The 9,544-nt window shown below is 45.9% G+C and overlaps 1 long non-coding RNA gene across 2 annotated transcripts in view; it reads left to right on the forward strand.

Moving 5' to 3' along the window:
- Nucleotides 1–8,171, forward strand: part of LOC138990387 (uncharacterized) — a 28,695-nt gene extending 20,524 nt beyond the window's left edge. The window contains exons 3-4 of one of the 2 annotated variants that reach the window (XR_011466449.1): nucleotides 529–1,483; nucleotides 7,586–8,171. This is a non-coding gene — a long non-coding RNA (uncharacterized lncRNA). Of the gene's footprint in view, nucleotides 1–528; nucleotides 1,484–1,623; nucleotides 5,459–7,585 lie in introns of those variants that run through there. The other variant, XR_011466450.1, reaches the window with a different exon arrangement.
- Nucleotides 8,172–9,544: the final 1,373 nt, after the last annotated feature.

Genomic DNA, 9,544 nt, shown 5'->3' on the forward strand with positions numbered 1-9,544 from the left:
GCTGTGTGACTCTGGACACCTCACCTAAACCCTCTAAAACACTTCACCCAATCTCTAAAAAATGTTGTTAAGAATAGCATCTTACCTCACATGACTCTTGTGAGGATGAAATGAAATAATTCATGGTGTGTGACACAGAAGACGTGCTCAGTAAATGCCGGGGCTGTTGTTAGGTTCTTCATACTTATCAAGGAACTCACTTTACCGAAAGAGCCCAGTACATCTAATCTGCAGCTATTAGCCCAATAAACATTTGCTATGTGAGTAATTAAAAATTTGATGAATAGATGGTTGAAGGCACACACGAGTGAATTAAAATATAATGCAAGGAAAAAATGAATGAACGCGTAAATGGATGACTGGGAGCTGGGAAGTGAGAAGCGGGGCCACGAGTGGGGGCGCTGGGTCTGCGGCTGAGAGGAGGGCGAGGGAGGGACGCTGTGTCTTCCAGGGACGCCCTCCCCTGATCTGCGCTCCGCCGGGCGCGGTGCTCTGCATGCCGCTCCCTTCCCCCTCTCATCACTGCAGGTCACCTGTCGGAAGTTTGTGACGGGCAGCTGTACAGACAGCCATAAAGCAGCACTTACGGCCAAAGTCATCACATTCTGGGAGCCTCTGTGTTTCAGGCGTACATCATTTTCTTCCTTTTCTCTGGGTTCCAGTCACTCAGCACACAGATGGAATTCAGCATAGATGGCTTAATTCCTTCTAACAGCTCCCTATAGGCTCTGAGCTAAGGGCTTCCCTGGTAGCTCAGCTCGTAAGGAATCTGCCTGCAATGCCAGAGACTCTGGTTCGATTCCTGGTTTGGGAAGATCCCCTGGAGAAGGGATGGGCTACCCACTCCAGTGTTCATAGACTAACTGGTGGCTCAGCTGGTAAAGGATCCGTCCACAACGCGGGAGACCTGGATTTGATCCTTGGGATGGAAAGATCCCCTGAAGGCGGGCATGGCAACCCACTCCAGTATTCTTGCCTGGAGAATCCCATGGACAGAGGAGCCTGGTGGACTATAGTCCACGGGGTCACAAAGAGCTGGACACGACTGAGTGACGAAGCACAGCACAGCAGGCTCTGAGATAAAAGTCAGAGGACCGCAAGACCCAAAAGGCCAGTAGGATAATATGGAGTACTGAGTACTCACTTTAGTCCAGGCCTAAGACTCGGCTGAGGCAAGCAAGTTCACCATCCTAAACGGAGCTCCTCATTCAAACTTTACGATTGTGCGTGGCAGCAATGCTCATTCGCTCAACTTTGCTAATGCAGTAACAGAGATATAGCAAAACCATGTTGCTACACGTTTACAGGTTAGGAAGTAGCATCGGCAGGATTCTAACCCAGGCAAAATCACATGTGGAATCTCTGTGCAAAGAGCTTTAGACTTCATCGTGCTCCACCTGTGTCAACTCCTATAGCATTTGAAGCGATAATCTTACTCTTCTTTCTGCTTCCTTCAGAACTCCGGAAAATGCCCTGCATGGAGGTGAGTTTCTTGAAATAAAATTCTTCAACCGTGGACGCGTTACAAACACTTGGAGAAAATTTTAAGAGCTCATATTCATAGAATTTTTTGGAAAAAGAGGCTTTAAAAATTTCCCGATCTTATTCTATCGATCCTTACAGGTCAGTGGGCAGACACGTGGACTCCTCTTTGGATGTGGATTCCCAGGGACCACTTGGCGTTCTTGGTACCAGGAATCGGAACCACCAGTCTGGCTGTCACAGCCAAGTTTGGCCAGCCTGGCTTTAGCTGTGATTCTGTTTTAGACACACTTCCATGTCAAACTGTCCAAGGAATTATGCCATTTGCTAGGACCCAGCCCCCAGCCTCATAGAGCAGAGTTCAGAGAAGGGATTTGGAACTGAGAAACAATAGCTTAATAACTGGCACGCTCGTAACTTAATCCTGGGAGTGGGTTGCAATCCACAGAGATGGGTCCTGGGCAGCCATGTCCGTATTCTGTGTGTTTGTCCCCCACTGGGCTGAGAACATCTGGCTCATGGGAGACCCTCGCATCTCGTTTCTCCAGCACTGGTGTTGAGACGGCAGATTAGATCCTGCCACTGAATCCAAATCATTCAACATCTGGGACAGCTGTTTTCCACCAAACAGATTAAGTGCAGAGGAAAAGCTACTCTCTGCAGCGATCATAGTCCGGGTAGGGAAAGCAAGGTAGAAATGAGAAGGAAGAATTGAGAAAGAGAGAGAGAGGGAATCAGACGGCTGTCTAGGTCTTGACTTCAGGCTCTTTTCCCAGAGCTGGCTGCATCCTCGTTTCGTGTGTTCCCTGAGACACCCCCACCCTTAGAAAACGACCTGGACATTTTGCACCAGCCAAAGAAGTTGCTTTCTGCCATCCACACCCTAAAAGCGCAGAATCATAGGACGACCAAATCTTGCTACTTCTCAGAACAAAATTTAAATTCTTTTTGAGGCAATGTGGCTTACAAATAACACATAAATGATTTACTGGTCAAAAACATGGTTGGCCAACTTCCTTGGAAAAAAGACAAGAAATGGGCAGGGCTATTTGTTCCTTGTTTCAGCAACAGGTGACAGTAAGGATTTCTGAATTGTCTCCCAGCTCTAATTTCCTTAAAAAATTTTTTTTTCCTTACAACTTATAATTGGTAATTAAACAAAAATAACAGTAGTGTTCAGGAAAATGAGAGGAGGGAGAAAGTCAGAATTCAGGAGGAAAACTAGTTGTAAGTCAAGAAGGTACATGGCCATTTTGAGGAGAATAAGACACACTTCAGGAAACGTGTTCCCTTGGACAGGACACAGGACAGGTGCGTCCAGTGATGGCCTGACCCAAAAGCTAAAGTGAGGGGGGAGCTGCGGAGGAGCAGGAGGAGAGGGCATTCCATGGTTACCAGGGAGAAACTTAACTCGCGTGAGCTTAATAAAGCAGTTTCAAAAGGTTTCGGTTTTTTGTTTGCTTCCCACCTGGGTCTGGGCAGAGCGCAGCCAGTCACATTTCAGGCTCGCTGGATCCGGGAAGTTGAGTAACGCCACCAGGACTCATTATCTGTGCCTCTGAGTTCCACTTGTGTCTGCACTGGCTTCATTCCCAAGCAGATTATTTTTTAATATAAGATGCTGCCAGATTTAACAACTAAGAATATAAGACACCTAGATTCATTTGAACTTCAGATAAATAAACGACAAATATATTTTTTGAGATTAAGTATATCCCATGCAATATTTGGGATACACTTACACTGTAAAGTTATTCATTATTTGAATTTTACGGGGGAATCAGGTATTTTACTGGGGCTTCCCAGGTGGTACTAGTGGTAAAGAAGCTGCCTGCTAGAGCTGGTGACATAAGAGACCTGGGTTCTATCCCTGGATCGGGAGGATCCCTTGGAGAAGCACGTGGTAACCCACTCCAGTATTTTATTGGCCCACCCTCCTCACATGAGGTGGCAAAGATGACTGCCAATACTTCTAGACCTTATATTCTATCTTCTATTATGTGTCCCATTGGAACAATCCATGAACTGATCACTGTGGCTTAAGAAATGCAATAATCTGATGAGCCAGAAGACAGAAAAGATGTGGGAACATAATAGCTGTCCATGAAAAAAAAAACAACACAGACTTACAAATGGTTGGAGTGGAATATAGAAACAATTTGAGTTCAAGCTCCTCATTTAGCAGATACAACAGTGAAGCCTGGAGAGCGGCTTTACTTCCCCAGACAGCAGTCGTGGGGGAATCCAGGCTGGAACATCCGCCTGCCACCTCCTTACCACCCAGGCTCTTCCCACGCACCCTCGTGGCCACCGCCATCCAGATATCTACTGGATAAGTCGGTTAGCACCCACAAGGGCTTCCTCTCTCTCTTCTCTGTATACAAAGTGAACAGGTAAAAAGGAAATGCTTGTCAAAACAAATCTCTATTTGGTTTTCTCCATCTACGGGACAATTTCTGTAACGTGTCAATCACTTTGTTGCAAAATAGCCCTTCCAACGCACAATCCACATTTTCTGATGACACCAGCCTGTCAGTCACTCACTACATCAAAGCCAGATTTCATGCCAAGCGAAGACCAGCTTGTCAATCACTTTTCCTGCCACGCATCTGCCAGAATCACCTGCCAGCTACAACTTTCTACTCTCAGATGGACCGGGTCTAGTTAAGCTGGTTTTTATCTCCTCATTGAGCTTCTTTTAGGACTGGTAGCTTAGCAACTAGGCAGTCATTTTCCACGACAACTGGCCTAAGTTTCATAGCTTTCTTGACCATTGCCATTTGTTAGAGAACTGTTTCCCCTCAAGTGGCTAAACAGCAGATGTAAGATTTATTTAATGCTGAACTGTTCTATTGTTTTTAATTATAAGTATTTTCCTACTGTTTAAAAGCAAACACAGGTTATGTTGTCAAATAGACATAACTTTAAGTAGTTATAAAATGTCTTGAAATTTTACTCCAAAGTTTCAAATTCTCCATCAGTGGTAGCACTAGAGATCTGAAGAGGCTGGTAAGATAAGTACCCAGCATTTATCGGGTTGTAAATTACTTCACAGGCACCTTCTGGGAGCAAGTAACTCGGAGGTCTTGGAGGTGCTGAGTCGCTTCAGTCATGTCTGACTCTTTGTGACCCCACAGACTGTAGCCTACCAGGCTCCTCTCTCCAGGTAGGATACTGGAGTTGGTTGCCATGCCTTCCTCCAGGGGATCTTCCCGACCCAGGGATCAAACTCGAGTCTCCTGCACGGCAGAAAGATACTTTACTGCTGAATCACCAGGGAAGCCCAATACTAGGAGGTTAAGCGAAGTGAAAGTCACTCAGTTGTGTTGGACTCTTTACGAGCCCGTGGACTGTAGCCCGCCAGGCTCCTCTGTCCATGGGATTCTCCAGGCCAGAATCCTGGCATGGGTAGCCAGGCCCTTCTCCAGGGGATCTTCCCGACCCAGGGATCAAACCCAGGTCTCCCGCATTGCAGGCGGATTCTTCACTGTCTGAGCCTCCAGCTTATGTACAGAATATAACAAGTGCTCTCATCCTGAAGGAACTTAGTTTGGGGCAGAGAATTGACAACAAAGTCTAAATCCATTTAAAGAATGCAGGCACTTCCTTGGCGACCCAGTGGTCAGAACCCAGTGCTCTCACCGCCACGAGCTCTGGTTCGATCCTTGCTCAAGGAATTAAGATCCTACCTGTCATGTTTCATGGCCAAAAAAAAAAAAGAGAGTAAACGCCACGTAAATAAGAGAAAACAAGAGAGGTGATAAGAATTTTAAAAGGTATCAAAATGCAGTCATGACTGGTATAGGGGACTTTGTTCTTTCTTTGGGGGCTCGACTTCTAATTTCCCTCCCTAGTTTTGGAGAAATTGCTTACAGCACGTGCAGGAGATCATTCCTTTATCTCCTATACTGGAAGCTGAAGGGTTGGGCCTTGACTCTGCAGACCCTCTGCCAGCCACAAGATCGCAGTTTGATCAATCAGATGTGTTTACCCTGCAGTGTTGAATCTGCAGCTGTGAGAACACTGGAATGAACTCACAGTAGCTGCTCTGTGTCCACAGGCAATGGTGGTAATTTCTCGGGTGGACTGTTCCTATCCGAAGAAGAATGTTAGGTTTTTGCCTCCTGGCCACTCCCAGATTTCCATGGCTCTAACCAGACCCTCCAAGCTCTTTATAATTTGGGGTCTCTCTGATAAACTTCAAAAAAGTTTTTAAAGACTTTCAGAATTATTTTCTGTTATCAGTAACCTATAACCATGGAATTTTTAATCAGCATAGACATGAGATAAAGATTCTCTTCTCACTCTGAGCAGCAGTAATTTGGGAAGGCTCCACAGAGAATAAGAATGGTAAGTACTCTGCACAAGTAAAGACCAAGGGAACAGGTGTTCCACGCTGAACCCCTGGTTCAGAGAAACAGAAAAAGTTTAGCACACTGAAAACAAATTTTAAATTGATAAAGGAAAAGCTTTATCACCCTCATCATGTTACCTTAAAGGAATAACACTGGGCCTGGCAAACTGCAGCATTTAATCAAAATGTTGAATGAATGAATGACAAGGGAAAGAAAAGACGCCTTGGTGAATTTGGCTAGACTGGAGACTCCTGGCAGTTTGGTAAGAGATCAGGCTCTAAAATTAGCTCAAGGAATTTCTGTAAAGGACCTAAAAATTAGCTGTGGCTCTTTCTATTATATCAACTTTCAGCATATCGTAAGTAGGATACACAGCAATATACATTAAACGATAGATCGCAGCTCTCCAGGTTTCTGCACAAAGAGCACTCCTGCAGAGTCACCAGATGAGACATCACGCTTGTGGTCTTGCCCAATGGGAGACAGTCTCAATCTGGAAGTTTCTTTACACTGAAAGGAACTGGCTATAAAGCTCCCTCTGACTACCACAGGAGAGACAGTTTAGCAGAGAGAGAAAGTGCTCAGGAAGAGAAAGAGAGATGATGGTCTGTCTAGCAGATAGGAGCCATCCGTGTGTGATAAGGAGCTGGTGGTAGGCATTTGCAGAGCATGCCATGGGATGTCTCTTTGGTTACACAGCTGTTCTGGGCTTGAAGGAGCGTCTCTTGAGCGACACAGTCAGAGAATTCCCTGTTGTTGGTAATCGGTCTTCTAACATTGCAGAGTAGACTGCTCTGGCATGGGAGCTGGATAATGGAAAATGGAAGCCAAGAGCCAGGATAATTCCAGTAGATACATTTGGATAGTGGTGTGACCCATTTCATAGTGGGGAGGAGTTAGAAGTTAACATCTGAACCCACTCTGTTGCTCACCGTGTAGCAGACTTCTATTACATTCTTTACTGAGCATTAGGCTTTGTTCTAAGAACCTGACATACGTCACCTCATCAAATCCTTGCAGCAGCTTGCGAAGGTAGGTGTTGAGTGGTAGGTCTTGATCAGAGCAGGAAAACCACTGCTTTGGAGAAGGTGTGAGGTCTTATTAGTAAATGTGGAATGTCTGATGTCACTAAGAACTTGTGGAGAGAAAGACAGAACGGAGCGGGAAATCTTTACAAAACTTACATTCCAGTGATTACACAATGGCTTGGGCCGAGGACGCAGCCCAGGGTCCAGCGAGGGCTGTGCTCCTTTGCTCCCCTTCCAGCATCACTGCCCCAGAGCGCTTTCTTTGTGTTAGTAGCACTGCAACCACAGCAGAGATACACACACGAGGAGAGAGTAGTGAGAGAGCCGCACATGAGCGAGTTATTCCTTCACTGGCAAAGGTCCACTGGTGTTGGTAAACTCTTGTACGAGAGAAAAAAGAATGACATCCAGACAAACACTTATGAACACTTGGAGGCTCTGAGCTCAAGAGAGATTCTCTGTCGGAGAACTGTTGCTTTCCTCGCTTGAGATGGAGCAGGACCCTATGGCCGTTGCCCCTCACCATCGCTTCTGCCTGCCTGGAAAACTTTAGTCAGAGAATAAGTTTGATCAAAGAAGTGAGAAATGCTGAAACAAGGAAAACAGTCAAAGGAGACTAAATAATCATAATGCAGTCATTAAGCATCGTCAAGGACCCTTAATTCTTCCCCAAGGGCTGTAGATAATGTTCTGAGACACATCCCGTGAACTGTCTTACAGATACCAGAATGCCAGGTGGAGAAGTTAACTATGTGATGAGCAGACTGTGCCCAGGACGTGAGCAGCCACAATGCCATGGCCAATGAGAACTGACTGCAAAGAGATGGGAGCAAATGACCCCAGAACGGAAGATGCTGCTGCCGCTGCTGCTAAGGCGCTTCAGTCGTGTCCGACTCTGTGCAACCCCAGAGACGGCAGCCCACCAGGCTCCCCCATCCCTGGGATTCTCCAGGCAAGAACACTGGAGTGGGTTGCCCTTTCCTTCTCCAATGCATGAAAGTGAAAAGTGAAAGTCAAGTCGCTCAGTCGTGTCCGACTCTTAGCGACCCCATGGACTGCAGCCCACCAGGCTCCTGCATCCGTGGGATTTTCCAGGCAAGAGTACTGGAGTGGGGTGCCATCGCCTTCTCCGGAACTGACGGTGACCTGTACCTAAAACAAACAGGATGATGCTGGTCAGACCACTAATGACCAATCTGAAGATGACTGTTAGAGGTGACTGTGCTGTTTCTGCATGTAGTACATCACTCCCACCACCGCTCATACCTCCCCCTGCCAGGTGACTGGCCTCTGAAAATAAAGCAAGCTTTCCTGCCCACCGACCTGGCCTCTTGATTGGTTTTTGAGCCATGAGCAGCCGGGCTCCACACACACCTTTCTAATTCAAGCCAAGGCTGATCATAAAACCATTGTGCCTGGCCTGTTCTCCCTGTGGGTGTGGGCAAGGTTGAATTCTCCCTCCTTGGACCTCTCCATGAACTTGGATGTGGGGCAACATGTTCAGGTTTCTTTTCCTAATGAGGGTGATTGGGAGAAAAGCAGAACTTACACAAAGGGGAGTCGAGAGAGAACATTATTGGTCATCTCATTTTATAGACGAAAAAATAAGGCTCAACAAGATTATATAATTCTCAAAAAAAAAAAAAAAGCCAGTAAGCAGCGCAGTCAGGATTTAAAATCCCATCAGCCCGTCTGCACTGCTGGAGGCCTTTTCTGTTGTGCTGTGTGCAGATGAGTGCTAGCCGTTTACCAATGCAAGTTCCCCGGCTGCCCCTCGTTTTATGACAATGGAATGCCCGGATTTTGGTGGAGCACACGGTTGCCCAACTTGAGGCATTTCCTAACTTCCCTACTCGCTGGTTATGGCCAGTCGGGTGAATTCTGGTCAGTGGGAAGTGGACAGGCACGACATATGCTACTTCCAGCTTATGCCCACAAAAGAGGGTGAGTGAACTTTTCCCTTTGCCTCTCTGTCGTCTCCCAGTGGCTGCAGGTGGACAAGCCAAGGATGGATGTCACGTGGTGAGAATGTTGCTCTTGCTGTTCTGTTGCTAAGTTGTGTCCAACTCTTCGCGCCCCATGGACTGCAGCACGCCAGGCTTCCCTATTGAATATATATAGAGAAAAATATACTTCTATTTTGTAAAGCCTCCAAGACTTTGGGCCTCTTTGCTACAGCAGCTTAGGCAGTATCCTAACTGATGCATAATATGATGTCTCTCCAAGGATTTTACCATTTTTGTATGAGGAACTACAGGTTCCTATCAAAACTCATTTAATATTTCTTATAAATATAAAAGTATATGATATATTAAATATAGTAATGTTTAAATGAAGAGTTTAGATACTACCTAATTTTTAGTTTTGTTGATTCATTCTTTATGTTATTTTTATGAGGACTTGAGTTAAAGAATCATTTGGAAGCATTAGTTTTATCTCTGTCCTTGGTAGATCTAACAGACCAGGGTTCATAGCCCATAAACAGGGTTCTAAAGACCAAGTATCGGCAGACAAATCTGGCCAGCCTCTGTTTTTGTAAATAAAGTTTTATTTAAACACAGCAAGGCCTTTGTTTGCATATTGTCTATGGCTGCTTCCTGCTGCTGCTGCTGTTGCTAAGTCATGTCAGTCATGTCCGACTCTGTGCGACCCCATAGACGGCAGCCCAATAGGCTCCTC

Source organism: Bos mutus, chromosome 13 (genome assembly GCF_027580195.1).
Source record: "Bos mutus isolate GX-2022 chromosome 13, NWIPB_WYAK_1.1, whole genome shotgun sequence".
NCBI lineage: Eukaryota > Metazoa > Chordata > Mammalia > Artiodactyla > Bovidae > Bos > Bos mutus.